Raw genomic sequence first — 13364 nt, forward strand, 5'->3', positions numbered from 1 at the left:
ATATAGTTATTAAAATATTTGTAAAAGATACTTATCATGTGAGTAAAACATTGTCATGATTTGTATTAGAATAAAATACTCTCCAGATATTTTATTGCCACTATTCATTAAATTAAAGAAATTTGATTCTAAATTGAAAAAAATTATTGAATATAATTTATTGAATATAATTACCTGCTCACGTGTTAACAGCTGAGTCAAGAATCTTAAGAAAATTCGATTCTATCTTAAAATCACAATAAATTAATAAAAATAATTCTTGATATTTGGATAATAATAAACAAGAAATCTCTTTTATTACAGAAACAAAAATACATATAGCATAGTAGTTTGAATACAAGAGGGCGCTTCAGTGAATATAAAGAGATACTGGTAGTCCCCTTCTTCATTTTTATTCTATTTTCATTTTAATTTTCTCTATCTGCATTTGCCGTCATTATCTACTCATCGGTCTACCTGGGTTCATCTTTGTTTGATTCGAATCTCGCTCGTTATGCTGATATTTACTCTTATTCCTGCTCCCATGAGATATTTCCTCTACTCATATTCATTCATTCTATGTCCTATATACTATTATACCCACTAGATTCCGGATACGTTTCCTATGATACAGTGAGATCAAAGCCCAGCCAACTGAGTCGAGAATTGTGTTAATTTCAGGTATAATTAACGATCATTTTGATGAAGTTTTAATAACGAGGATGCTCGAAAAACCAGTACTTATGTAATTGTACATCTAAAAAAATGATAAAATAGAAAAGTTGATGGGTTTGAAAATAAAATTGTTTTAAAACCAATCTATGCAAAAATAATAATAATAAAATAAGGAATTTATTTTTTATTTATCCATGCCATCAGTCCTTATTCAAATAACTATACGGAAAACAAATTATAGGAGAAATTACAATTGTAACATCGTAATCCAGAACCAGACGTTTAATATGGTCACTTTAATAATTTTACATTTTAAAATTTACAATGTTGCAACGTAAAAATGCCTATAAAAGTAAATGTTCGAATTTTTACGATGTAACATCTGGTCCTGGATTACGATGTGACAGTTGTAATTTTTTCTACAAATTTTTTTTCTGTGTACTAGCAGCCCACATGTAGTCATCGAAATCCAGGTTCGATTCCTGGATTGGTCCTGGTTCCTAAAATTTTTTTCAAGATGATCTTTGCTTCGAAATAATTCAATTAAAAATAAATTCATGATAAAAACCTACCAGTTAAGTAAGTATAAGTGTATGATACCATATCTCATAACTCTTGAAAAAACAAAATAACAATGAGAATAATTATAATAATAATAACAAAAGGAATTTAAGGTGCACTTATTTATAGCCTCAGGTCAAGGAAGTTAATAAGGAACATTAGGAATTTAATGATTTACAGCTAAAGATGGTCATTAAATGTTTAGTGAATGGAATGTCTTTTAACCGTCCCAATAAAATGACTCGTTTATACACTAATAAGTTTTGCTTTATTTTTTATTATTATTATGATATAAAATTAAATATATCAAATACATAAAACATTTTTTGTTTTTTATGGACATTTGGTGCAGTAAAACTGAATTAAAATTACAAATTCTTAAGAGCTTTTTTTTCTTTTATAATATAAATTCCTTATTATGATAATATTAACATTAATCTTAAATTTCGACATGAAATTTCTCATCATAAAATATTAAAGCGTAAATAGATAGGGTAGCATATCCGGATTATTATGGGGTAGTCGACTAATTTTAGAGAAAAAAAAAAAATTTTATTTTTTTTTTTCGTACTCTCTAAAGTCGATTTGGTTTGGAATGTTCCAAACTCGTGTGCAATGTTGAAAATATTTTATGTAATTTTTTAAAATAATTATTCTTGTAAAAAAATATGATGATCGAAAAATCGAAATTTTTGTAAAATTACCGTTACAACAAAAAAAATTTATTAAAATTAAATTAGTTACAATTGTATTGTCCTTACAGTCTAGTTACAAGAAATATAATATTTATTTTACATTAAAAAATAATAAATCAATGTGCCTGAATTTTTTATAAAATTTTGAAAATTGTACATTTTGTTGCACATAGCCAGTTTTTTCAAATATCACCGTACTGATAAAATATACAACAAATTTTGAAAAGTTTTCTAGGCTTAAAAAAATTACAAATTTGGTCAAGCAATTGTCTTTTGATAAATATCAATTTCTGATAATATAAAAATATTTATAACTCATTTTTATAAATTAAAAATTTTTGTTTCAATTAATTTATAAGAAATCTTTAGTAAACATTTTATTACACTAAAAAAAAAAAATTAAGTTAATTCAAGAAAAAAATTTTTAAACTGAGACATTTTCTTGATTTAATTAAATTTTACTTGATTAAAAAATTTTTCTCTTGAGTAAAGTTAATTTTTTTTCAGTGTATTTATTTTAAAATTTATATTACAACTATAACTCATGAAAATTGTTAATAAAACACTAACCTAGCAATAAATAATATATAGCAAAAAGTATATTAAAAAGTTAATTTGGAGCGTGTTGAAGTTTGGCGAATGTGGTTTTGTGGTAGTTTCTGCATATACATATTTTTATTTATCGTAGATGAGAAAACCGCGAAACATGAAACTATTTACGTTCATATATCACGTACACAAGTTAATTTATATTTAATTAGAATATTTTCAGCCTTATTGGTCATACGTGAAAATATTCTAATTTAAACACATGATCGGTCGATGAAAAAATAACTCTGAAAATTTATATTTAATTAAAGCTCATATTTGATAGTTTCCACGTAAATAATTATAAATATTGAATAATCATTAATAGCTAAAAATAAAATTAAAGTATTGTAAAAAGTAGATTATTGTTGACTTTCTTGTTGAAATTCACTAATTAAAAACATTTTCTTAAGCTGCTTTCGGTGATGGTTTGATGATTACAATTCCTGATTCCAAAAAAATTTTTTGTTATTGAAAGTTTAAAAATATGTTTGAGGTGTGCAAAAACAAAGAAATAAATGCTTACCATCTTATAAGTAGGTTTCCTTGTTATTCATCAACGATCAGACCTGAAGTTATTATTATAACAAAAATCATGGTGATCCCTCAGATCGCATCTTTTCTGGCAACAATCGAGGAGGAAGTCCCCGAATTCCAAAAGACTTTCTTCAGCTCGCTCTTCATCTTCACAAAAGTATTTGAGAGTGTTAGGTAAATTTTCTATGCAGGCTTGGTAATCGGAGACTTGAGCGTTAATAATTTCAAGTGTTGATAAAAAAACAACTACAAAAAGTATGCCCTGGCCCAGTAGTACTTTTGACTTGAACATTTTAACTTATTGAGTAGTCTTTTGACTCAAAAAAATAAGTGAATTTACTTTAAATAAATAGAATTAGTTCGCACTTGTGTCTTGACTGCGTATGAATAATTACTGAGGATTTCGAAGACTTAAATAGTAACAAATTTCCCCTTAAATCCCGTTAAACGTGATAAACCGCTGTAAAATGTGATGGAGGGAGTATTTTTTTTTATCTGTACTAGACCCGATAAATTTTTATGTAAAAAATTATCTGGTAGTTTTTTGTTGTTTTATAACGCGACATAAATTTTTAATTGATACCTCAATCCAATGAATCACTTAATATTGTTTAATTACTCGCAGCAATAATGATAACAATAATTTATAGCTGTATTTTAGTAATAATCTCATGGAATGAAATTTTATTTATTATTTTTCTATGTTATTAACGTTTTGCGTTTTAGTTTCTGTTATTGTTAAATCAAAAATCACTTGCGATGCTTGTTATTGAAAAATTTTATTATTTAACAACATACTTAATATTTATATCAAGATGTCAAAAGACTTCTATTCAATTACTGAGGTGTTATAAAATTAACTGGATAAGTTTTTAATTATTTGCTTCCATATCTTAACTTTATTTAAAAAAAAATATTTGCTTAGCAATTTTAAGGGATTCAAAAAACTTAGTCATAGAAAGAATATTGGATAAGTATTCTCATAACATTAAAATAGTATACCGTTTATTTCGTTTGAAAAATGTTTTTTTAAATAACGTTTCCGAACGTTTTCATAAATTGATCCTTACAGAAGAAAAATTAACTTCGTAGTTTTTTTTTATTTTTCTCGTAAAAAATATTCCACAATGATTCAAAATTATAAGTACACTGGAAAAAAAATTAACTTGATTCAAGAGAAAAATTCTTGAACCAAGTAAAATTTCCTTAAATCAAGAATTTTTCTACTCAAATCAAGAATATTAAGTTCTTCAAAATTATATACTTGATTCAAGAACATTTTTTTTGTGTACTATAGTTTAGAAAAGTTGTACATTTAACCTTCTACAATATAAAAAAAAATTATTAGATGGATTTGGATGAAAGTTTTTTTAAAATATTTCTTGTGATTCTATAAGTTATCGGATTTGTTATACACAAATTATTGAATATATTTTGAGATTATTAAAATCTAATTTATTTAAAGAAAAGATAAGTTTCGATATACTTTTATAAAATTGGTTAGTGTTTTATAAAACACGCGCTAAATCTTTTGGTTCTGTTTTGTCATTTGAGAATCAGGACAAAAAAATATTCACGCACCATTAACGAATGTATCCTGTTACCTTTAGTAAATAAGCGTCATTAGCGAGAGCAATAATCATTTAATAAATATTTACTTAACTTCATTAATTAATTTATCGGCTCTACTGATAATTTTTCATAATGAAAATTAATTTTTTTCGTAAAAAAATATCTAAAAAAATTACTAAAAAATACTTTTATAGGTTTCATATTAACAAAAAAATATATTTTCATTTCACCATAAACTTTCAATGTATACAAATTGAATTAGAAAACATGACTTTATTGGTGTCCTCATTGTACTCAGTACTCAAGCAGTTCTCCCTTCTATAGATACATTAATCCGAACAAAAACAGTTTCACTGTAAAAAAATCACGCCAAGTCCACGTTCATAAGACTATTAAGAAAAAAAAATTTGTTTTTTTCTTTACAAAAATATATAAAATAAAAAAATTAAAAAATCCAAGTAACCGATATGATTGTTTATGATTTTCGGAAATTAAAAAAAATTTTGTTACAAATTTAAAAATTAAAAAAAAAGTTTGGAACGTATTTAGTGTGCGCGGTTGCAAAATTAAAAAAAATTGAAATACACAATGACGCACACCAAGTACGTTCCAAAATTTTTTTTTTAATTTTTAAATTTATAACAAAATTTTTTTTAATTTCCGAAAATCATAAACAATCATATCGGTTACTTGGATTTTTTAATTTTTTTATTTTATATATTTTTGTAAAGAAAAAAACAAATTTTTTTTTCTTAATAGTCTTATGAACGTGGACTTGGCGCGATTTTTTTACAGTGAAACTGTTTTTGTTCGGATATTAAATACTCGCTTATTAATTTAAGTTTCATCAGGACTGATTTTAAAGCATAATATTATAAACTATTCGTTGAATTTTTTTTTTAATTTAATTAAAAATTCAAATAAAACGATCTATTACTTCAATTGTTCTCCTCTAGTTAAGCTTCTCAACTCTACACCGTGTACTTTACAACTAACATAATAAGTACTAAGTATCTATAAATTCTACCATAATCAGACTCTTCATCATCCCTGATTATGCCATATTATTTTTATTTTTTTTTTCTTACTTCCAACAAATTACTTTAATGAGCGTTGAAAAAATTTGTCCAGAAATTTGTAATAAGAGCTTTTAAAAATTGTAAAAACAAACTAACTCAATGTAATTACAATAAACAGCCTATAATATGTAATTTATCATTTCCAATCGTATTAATCAATCACCATTAAATGTTTGTGTAATGAAACTTTATAAAGACTGAAACACTCAAGCCTGTCTATCATCGGCTTCAAAATGCAAGTGAACCTATTGAATAACTTCACCGTGTATAGCCTATAGAGTTTGTAGTGATCAGTTGTTTGAAAATACCCACGTATTTCTATACAAAATGAAATGTCAATTGAAATTGGCGTGGCTCTCGTGTGGTATGTACAGTAATTAACCGCTTAGGCAAATACGCTGCACTTTAGGGTATTCTATACATGGAAAGACCAGGAGAGAGAAAGAGAGAGAGAGAGAGAGAGAGAGAGAGAAGACGAACGAGAGGAAGATAGGAGCTCAAAACCCCAGCTTGTATCGTGGAATTCACGCGGTTCAAAGTAAAACATTCATATACACAGCTCACCGCTACCAGTCAATGCATATGCTGTTCTATGATGTGTATCTATGTGCACCATTTCGCAATTAGACTTATTTTATTTTAATATAAAGCACCGCCTGGTATCAAATAAAGCTGATTTTCTAATACGTTGAAAGCTTTTCGAGTATTCTGTATGAAGTCTGTTGGAAATAATTTAAATTAAATACCATAAAGGAAATATAATGAATGAAAAATAAAAATGACAAGTTAAAAATTAAAAATATTTTTGACTGATAGCATAAAAGAAAACAAAATAAATGAATAACAATAATTATAGTATAAGTAAAAATTTCGAATAAATATTGATTTGAACCAAATTGAAAATTAATAAAAATGAATAATAAATTGACAATGTTCGTGTTTTATAGATAACACATTAAAGTTCACATTAACGTGTACAGTGGCTCGCCAGAATATTGCTCGTATTTACCGATTTCTCGGAGCAAAAGGGAAACGTGTAGTCCACAGTGGGTAGAGTGTAGTATGTAGCGTCGTGTTTAATCGGCTGTCGCATTTACCTCTGGTGCGTTCGTTCGGTTTATCGGTCTCACTTTTTCCAGGGAAAACATCCCCTGGTGACTTGTCTCTGTCCTTGGCTATTTCTCTCTGCACTGTCATTCTCGTTCTCGAAACCCCTGAGGGGTAGGTCACCGGCACGTACCAACACACCTTTATATGCGTATTTATCTACCCCGGACCAGCACGGCCCAGGACTTCCGACACACCACAACTAGGCACTCACAAGTTTGGATTGGCATTTTGACCACTCGCCCAGAAAACATTACCGATCCCCATCATTTTAAACTGACTTCATTAGACTGATGCGCGACAAATTACTTATATTACTGGTGATAGATGTACGTTAAATTGCTTTTTTTAGTGAGATTTTTTTGTTAAAAATGGGTATTATTTTTCATCTGAACTTTTCTGGTATAAGCTTTTATTTAAATAAATATTGAAGTTCACTTATTGAGCTTTTTTTCTATAGTAATTTTTCAGAAGAAAACTAGTTTTTAATATTTTGACGAACTGCTTGAAAAACATAGGGAACTTTCAAGTAACCTTTTATCTTCAAAATTCGTATTTTTAAGTAGTAATAATACAAAAATTTTAACTAATAATCAGATAGGTGATTTTTGAATATTTTGAGACACTACAAAATGTTCCGATTTTATAAGCCTAGCGGACGACTACCCGAAATTTTTGTTACCAAAACTAGCTAAAATAATGTGTAGCCCCCGCGACGTCACAAGACGACACGAAGAGGAGAAAATCAGCTACGAACCTCAAAACCTGAGCATTGATCGACACTTCGATCTATCCTCCGGTGTCAACCACCACGTTAGATATTTCTTAGTCAATTTACTACTATACCACTATTACCACTATTAGGTGATTACTCACCAAAACTCACTAAAACTCATAAAAAATAATTGTTCTTGTAACAGGGAAAATCGAACTTCCCGGGGTCATTATCGACCACTTAATTAACGCATGGTAGGTCAGGGCTTTCCCTTACCTTTCGATTTTTGACAAGTAGTTTCGACTTGTCACCGGGCGTGCTAATCGAAAGTCCCCACTACAGTCCCCGGAAAATGAAGCGCGGGAGCGAAGATAGGAAAGTTGGAGAGCACGACGAGAGGTTGTAAAAACGCCGGGTGTTGGGTCAAGACGCTCTTTCTTCTGGTAGAATTTTGCAAGTACGTTGGGTAACTGTGTTCCAGCGTGGGATATTTTTCTGAGACAAGTAAGTAGTTGATTTCTTAAGGCTTCACGAATGGAACGAAGCGATTAATTTTTATTGTCTGGTATTTTGTTAAAAATTACTTGTCGTTAGGCCATTTGGCTGACGATCTTCGTCTTATTCGAAATATTTATTTACTGGAATTTCTAGGATAAATTGATCGAGGATAAGATTGGGGAGCTGGGTGTAATTTGGAGATACGAGTTTCTGGAGCCTTGGAAGTCAGTAGGCACAGTGAAGCTGATCCCGTCATTTTCTTTCTACTGGGAAAAGATTTCATCGCTGGAGTACCGGTTTCAGTTGTCAGGTATTCTGGGTTATTTTAGGCCAAATTAATTAATAATTTAATTAAGAGGCCAAAATAATTAAATTTAATTTCTTGAGCGGTCATCTTTGTATTAGCAAATTCGTACCTTAGTTTCTATCGTCAAGGTCAAGTAGTTAGTTTTGTCGCTAGACTTTTATATTTAATAGATAAATTGTTAATTTATTGGTGAAGAATTTATTAGTAATTTATTATAGGCCTGTTGGCTATGATAAATTAATTTTAGTTAAGAATTTTCGAGACAGAAATTAATTAAGAAATATCGCCTAGAATTTATTTAAGGAGAATTTAGAATTGAAATTAAGTTAGTGAAGGTCATTCTATAATGCTCCACGGTGGTAATTTTGTTGAGACGTTTTAGAATTTCAGAGTTCAATTTAAGAAATTGTGTTAAATTAGATTTAGGCCGGTGGGCTAAATTTAATTAATTTAGTTAATTTAGCGAAGGTATTTATTGAGAAATTTAGTGAATTTAGAAAATTGATTACCGAACTTGTTAAGAAAATTATGTAGTGAGCTTTGTTAAAGATTATTTAGCGGAGATCAAGAAATGAAATAAATCAGTGGAGTTATTAGAATAAATTGATTGATAACTTTAGTAGAAAATTTAGTGAGTTGGAAATGAATTTAGTTAAGAAGATATATTAATGAATTTAATGAATTAAAATCGAAGGTCAGAATTTTGTGTTAAGAAATTGTTAGTCGTAATTTTGGAATTTTGGAAAATACGAAATATTGAGAAGTTTTATTGGGTAAAATATGTTGTTTGTTATTCCGTCAGTTGGACGAGGGTTAAGGAATTAAGAATCTAGATGCGTAATGGTCTATGATTAAATTTAGAAATTAGGAATCTAGATGCGTAATGGTCTATGATTGAATTAGGAAATTAAAGAATCTAGATGCGTAATGGTCTATGATTGAATTAGGAAATTAAGGATAGATGCGTAACGGTCTATGATTGAATTAGGAAATTAAGGATAGATGCGTAATGGTCTATGTGGAGTTAAGAAATTAAGAAGATAGATGCGTAATGATCTATAGTTGAAAGAATTTAAGGATATTTAGTTGTAAGTTTTGGCAAGTGCCTGCGTAGGTGAGAGGTCCTCACAATTAAGTAATTGATAGGTTAATTTTAAGGGTAATATTTTTAAGGAATTTTGTTAAAATTAAATTGTTTACATTGAATAAATAATTAAATTGTTAATAATTGTTTCTCAGTATTAATTTTTTCAGCCTTTCTCAACTTCTCACGACCCGATCTTTCCTTCTCATGCTCCCCGGTTTCTGGGACACCGAGTATAAAATCCCAGTGGCGCCCTTTTCAAAGAGAAAAGGGGTGACCAATTGGACAGGGCTAACCACCCCGTTACATTCTAATCAATCTAATATTCTCTATTATCACTATTAGGTAACTACTCACCATAATTTAACACTAATTCTCTCTTATATTTCTAATATTGAATAATATTATTTCTATTGTTACGAGTATTCTATTAATAATGTTCTATTAATAAAGTTAAGTTTATTGTAATTACCACTATATACACTATTACTGAATTACTACTATTCACCTATCTCAACTATTTCTATTCAATCAAAAGGGTCAATCAAGGAGGCAGAATAATCACCGCAGTTAATATTGTAAGTAAGTAATAGTATATTACACTCGGCTTCGCCTCGGGCACATGGCGCGCAGTGCAGGAATCTCAACTTTGTGCCCTTGTAGTGTATACTAGTTTTCTTGCTATACGGTCGAAAGTACGCAAAAAATTGCGTTAAAAAAAATTGATGCCTACCCCCGACATTTGGCAGGTATCAAATACACCTGTCAATAAAGATATTAATTTATAATCTATTATATTACTACTTTTTTTTTTAGAAAAGATCTTAATTTAATTAAATAAATTTAAAATTATAAATATATTATAAATAAACTCTGATTTTAAAAATAAAAAAAAATAGAAAAATGAAATAATAATCGTGAAATGCATAGAAATAAAAATTAAGAAAAAAATCTGTTTGTGTATTTTTTCAAATAATTATTTGTTCAATAATGAATTTATTTATTTGAGAATATCTATTAGAATTAAAAATATTTCTCGTTTTTTTTGGTAATTTAAATATTTAACAAGTCTCATTTCATTAAAATAAATATTTATTTTCTGTAATTAACTTAGTTTCAATCTAAAATCATTGACACATAACAAGACAGATACATTCATAACAATCACAAGAACGGTTAGGCTTATAAACATAAGTAATAGAGTGAGCATGATTACCAACTTTCGGACTTTCTGCCGCCTCGTGTCTCGTCAATGCATGAATACATTTTTCTTTATACTTCGGTCGAAAGTACGTATCTTTTGCACCTATTTCGAGGCAGAAAACTGTCGTAAGAGTGAGTAGATCATCCGATGTAACTTATAACCAGGTTGTACTGTACTGAGATTCAGTTTGACAGTGACGTGTGTAAAATGGATCAACTTTATTTAATTAATGAATTATTTAGGAAAATGTACGCAGTAACAACCATTTAATTTGATTTTTATTAATTATTGTTAATTTTCAGATAATATGCTCGTTTTTTCTATTTTTAACCGAGAATAATCTTTATTATGTTTGTTGAATTCAAGAAATTTCAGTTTTATTTAATCTAAAAATTAAAAAAAAAAATGTTTTTTAATTATTTTTTATTTGATTTTACATTAATTTTTTTTTATTTGATACCTGCCCCCCCCCCTGACCAGCAGCACTCGCTTCGCTCGTGCCGCAAATGTCGGGGGCAGGCATCAATTTTTTTTCGATACAGTACATGAAATATTTTACGTACTTTCGACCGGCTATAAAGAAAAATAGTATACACTACACCGGCCGAAGTTTGAGAGCTCTGAACTGCGCGCCGTGATGCAGTGTACGGCGCGCAGTGCAGAAATCTCAAACTTTCTGCCCTAATAGTGTAATATACTATTTCGGCTCCCCGTCGTAGAGCACATGCGCGACTCGACCACAGCATAAAAGCGAGGCTTTCTGCTGTGAAATCGCAGCGGGAACCCCGTACTTTCGACCGGCGTATTAAGAAATAGTATATTACACACCTAGGGAAGTAAAGTAAGAAATGTCTCAGATCACATGTAATTGTTGGCCGAGGCGAAGCCGAGGTCAACAAACATGTGATCTGAGGCTTTCTTATTTACTTCCCGAGGAGTGTATACTATTTTTTTGTCCAACGAAGGCGGAAAGCGGCAACTTAGTTTAGCGCAGCGGGACGAAAGTTGCCACTTTCCGCCCGGAGGGCAAAAAAATAAATTAACTGGCACGCGTGAGAACTTCTGTCCAGATTTTCTAAAACAATTCGAAACCAAAGACATTCATTTGTTCACGGAAGCGGAATATTCCAGAGCAGCGAATCCCACTTTTAGAAGCTTAGACAATTATATTCTTATCCGCGAGGTTTAATGGTCTAAGAAATTAAATTTTTAAGAAAAATAAAAATTTAGTGTTTCAATTTGTACTTAATATTAAAGTTTGATTATTCTTCAATACATTCGAACAAAACTTTATCATTTGAACAAAAACTTAATCATTAGAAAACATTTGAGTTATATTGTTTTTATAATAACGAAGCTACCAAAAATTTAAGTAAAAATGTTTCTTATTAATATTATTTTAATTTATCATTAACGACAATTATTAGAACAAGTAAAATTATTTTCTATAAAAATAAAAAATTAAATTACAATTTTATGACTAAATTTCTGGTTTTCCGAGAGTAAAAATTTTGAACGTAACTTACCTTATTTACTTACTGATTTATTTTGAAATGCCAGATGAAACTCTGTGATAATCACTGCACAAGATTTCTTTGTATTTAAGAAATCATTTCTTAAACATCATTTCTTAGTATTTAAAAAATATTTCTTTGTATTTAAGAAATATTTCTTAAATACTAAGAAATATATATATTTTTTAAATACTACGAAATATTTCTTAAATATTAAGAAATATTTTTTAAATACTAAAAAATGATGTTTAAGAAATGATTTCTTAAATACAAAGAAATCTTAAATACTAAAAAATCCTTCTACCAGTGCAGACTTTCTACAGGATGATAAATTGATTTGCAATAGAATTTTCTGTATTTTGATTTCAAAAACCAACGATTTCAATTCAATACACATTTTGTAAGAATATGCATGACCAAACGTACCTGTTGAGTACCAAATAATACTTTTTATACAAAACACTGCTCCACAATTATTAAATTAATCAATTAGAGAGATTCAGCTAAAAAGTTAATTTATAATTTTTTGTACCTCCTCTTTTTTAAACTCTAAAGTTTTTAAACTCTAATGATTAAACTTTTAAAATTTATTAATTAGAAATTTCAATTTTAAATTAGAAAATTGTTTTTATACTTTCTATTTTTAAATTTCAAACTTATTAAAAAAATATTGTTTTACATCTGAACAATTTACTTTAAATTCATTCTACTTTATGATACGTACATTATCAAATTTTCATTTTTATTTAAAAAAAATTAAACACTATAAAGCGTATTTCAACAATAACGCATTCAAACTCTGATTAATTTTTAACCGAGTACACCTATATAAAAAACGATAAGTTTACTTCATTCTTTTAAGCCTTTTTTCCGTAATTTAATATTTTATTTGTATACTCATTTATTCCTTCCCTAGTTCACTTGAACGAGCTTGCGGAAAAACACAAGTACACCCTCACACGCGTACAAAAGGGTGAGAGTGCAACGCTGTGATTTCGAACGGTATAAAGCGAACATGAAAAAAAAAAAACGAAACAGAGTGGAATGGAAGAAAGTAAAAAATATATATCACTCGTCACGAGTCATATCTTCGCGGCCCGGTGACCCTTGTAATGAGTTTATTGTATGTATTAAAATTTAATTTAATCGGACTTAAAACCGTAAACGTGACACTTATCTAATTCGACATTTAATTTGAAATGTGGGAAAATGAGATAAGATCAAATAATAACAAAAAATACTCTATATA

Source organism: Cotesia glomerata, linkage group LG7 (assembly GCF_020080835.1).
Source record: "Cotesia glomerata isolate CgM1 linkage group LG7, MPM_Cglom_v2.3, whole genome shotgun sequence".
NCBI lineage: Eukaryota > Metazoa > Arthropoda > Insecta > Hymenoptera > Braconidae > Cotesia > Cotesia glomerata.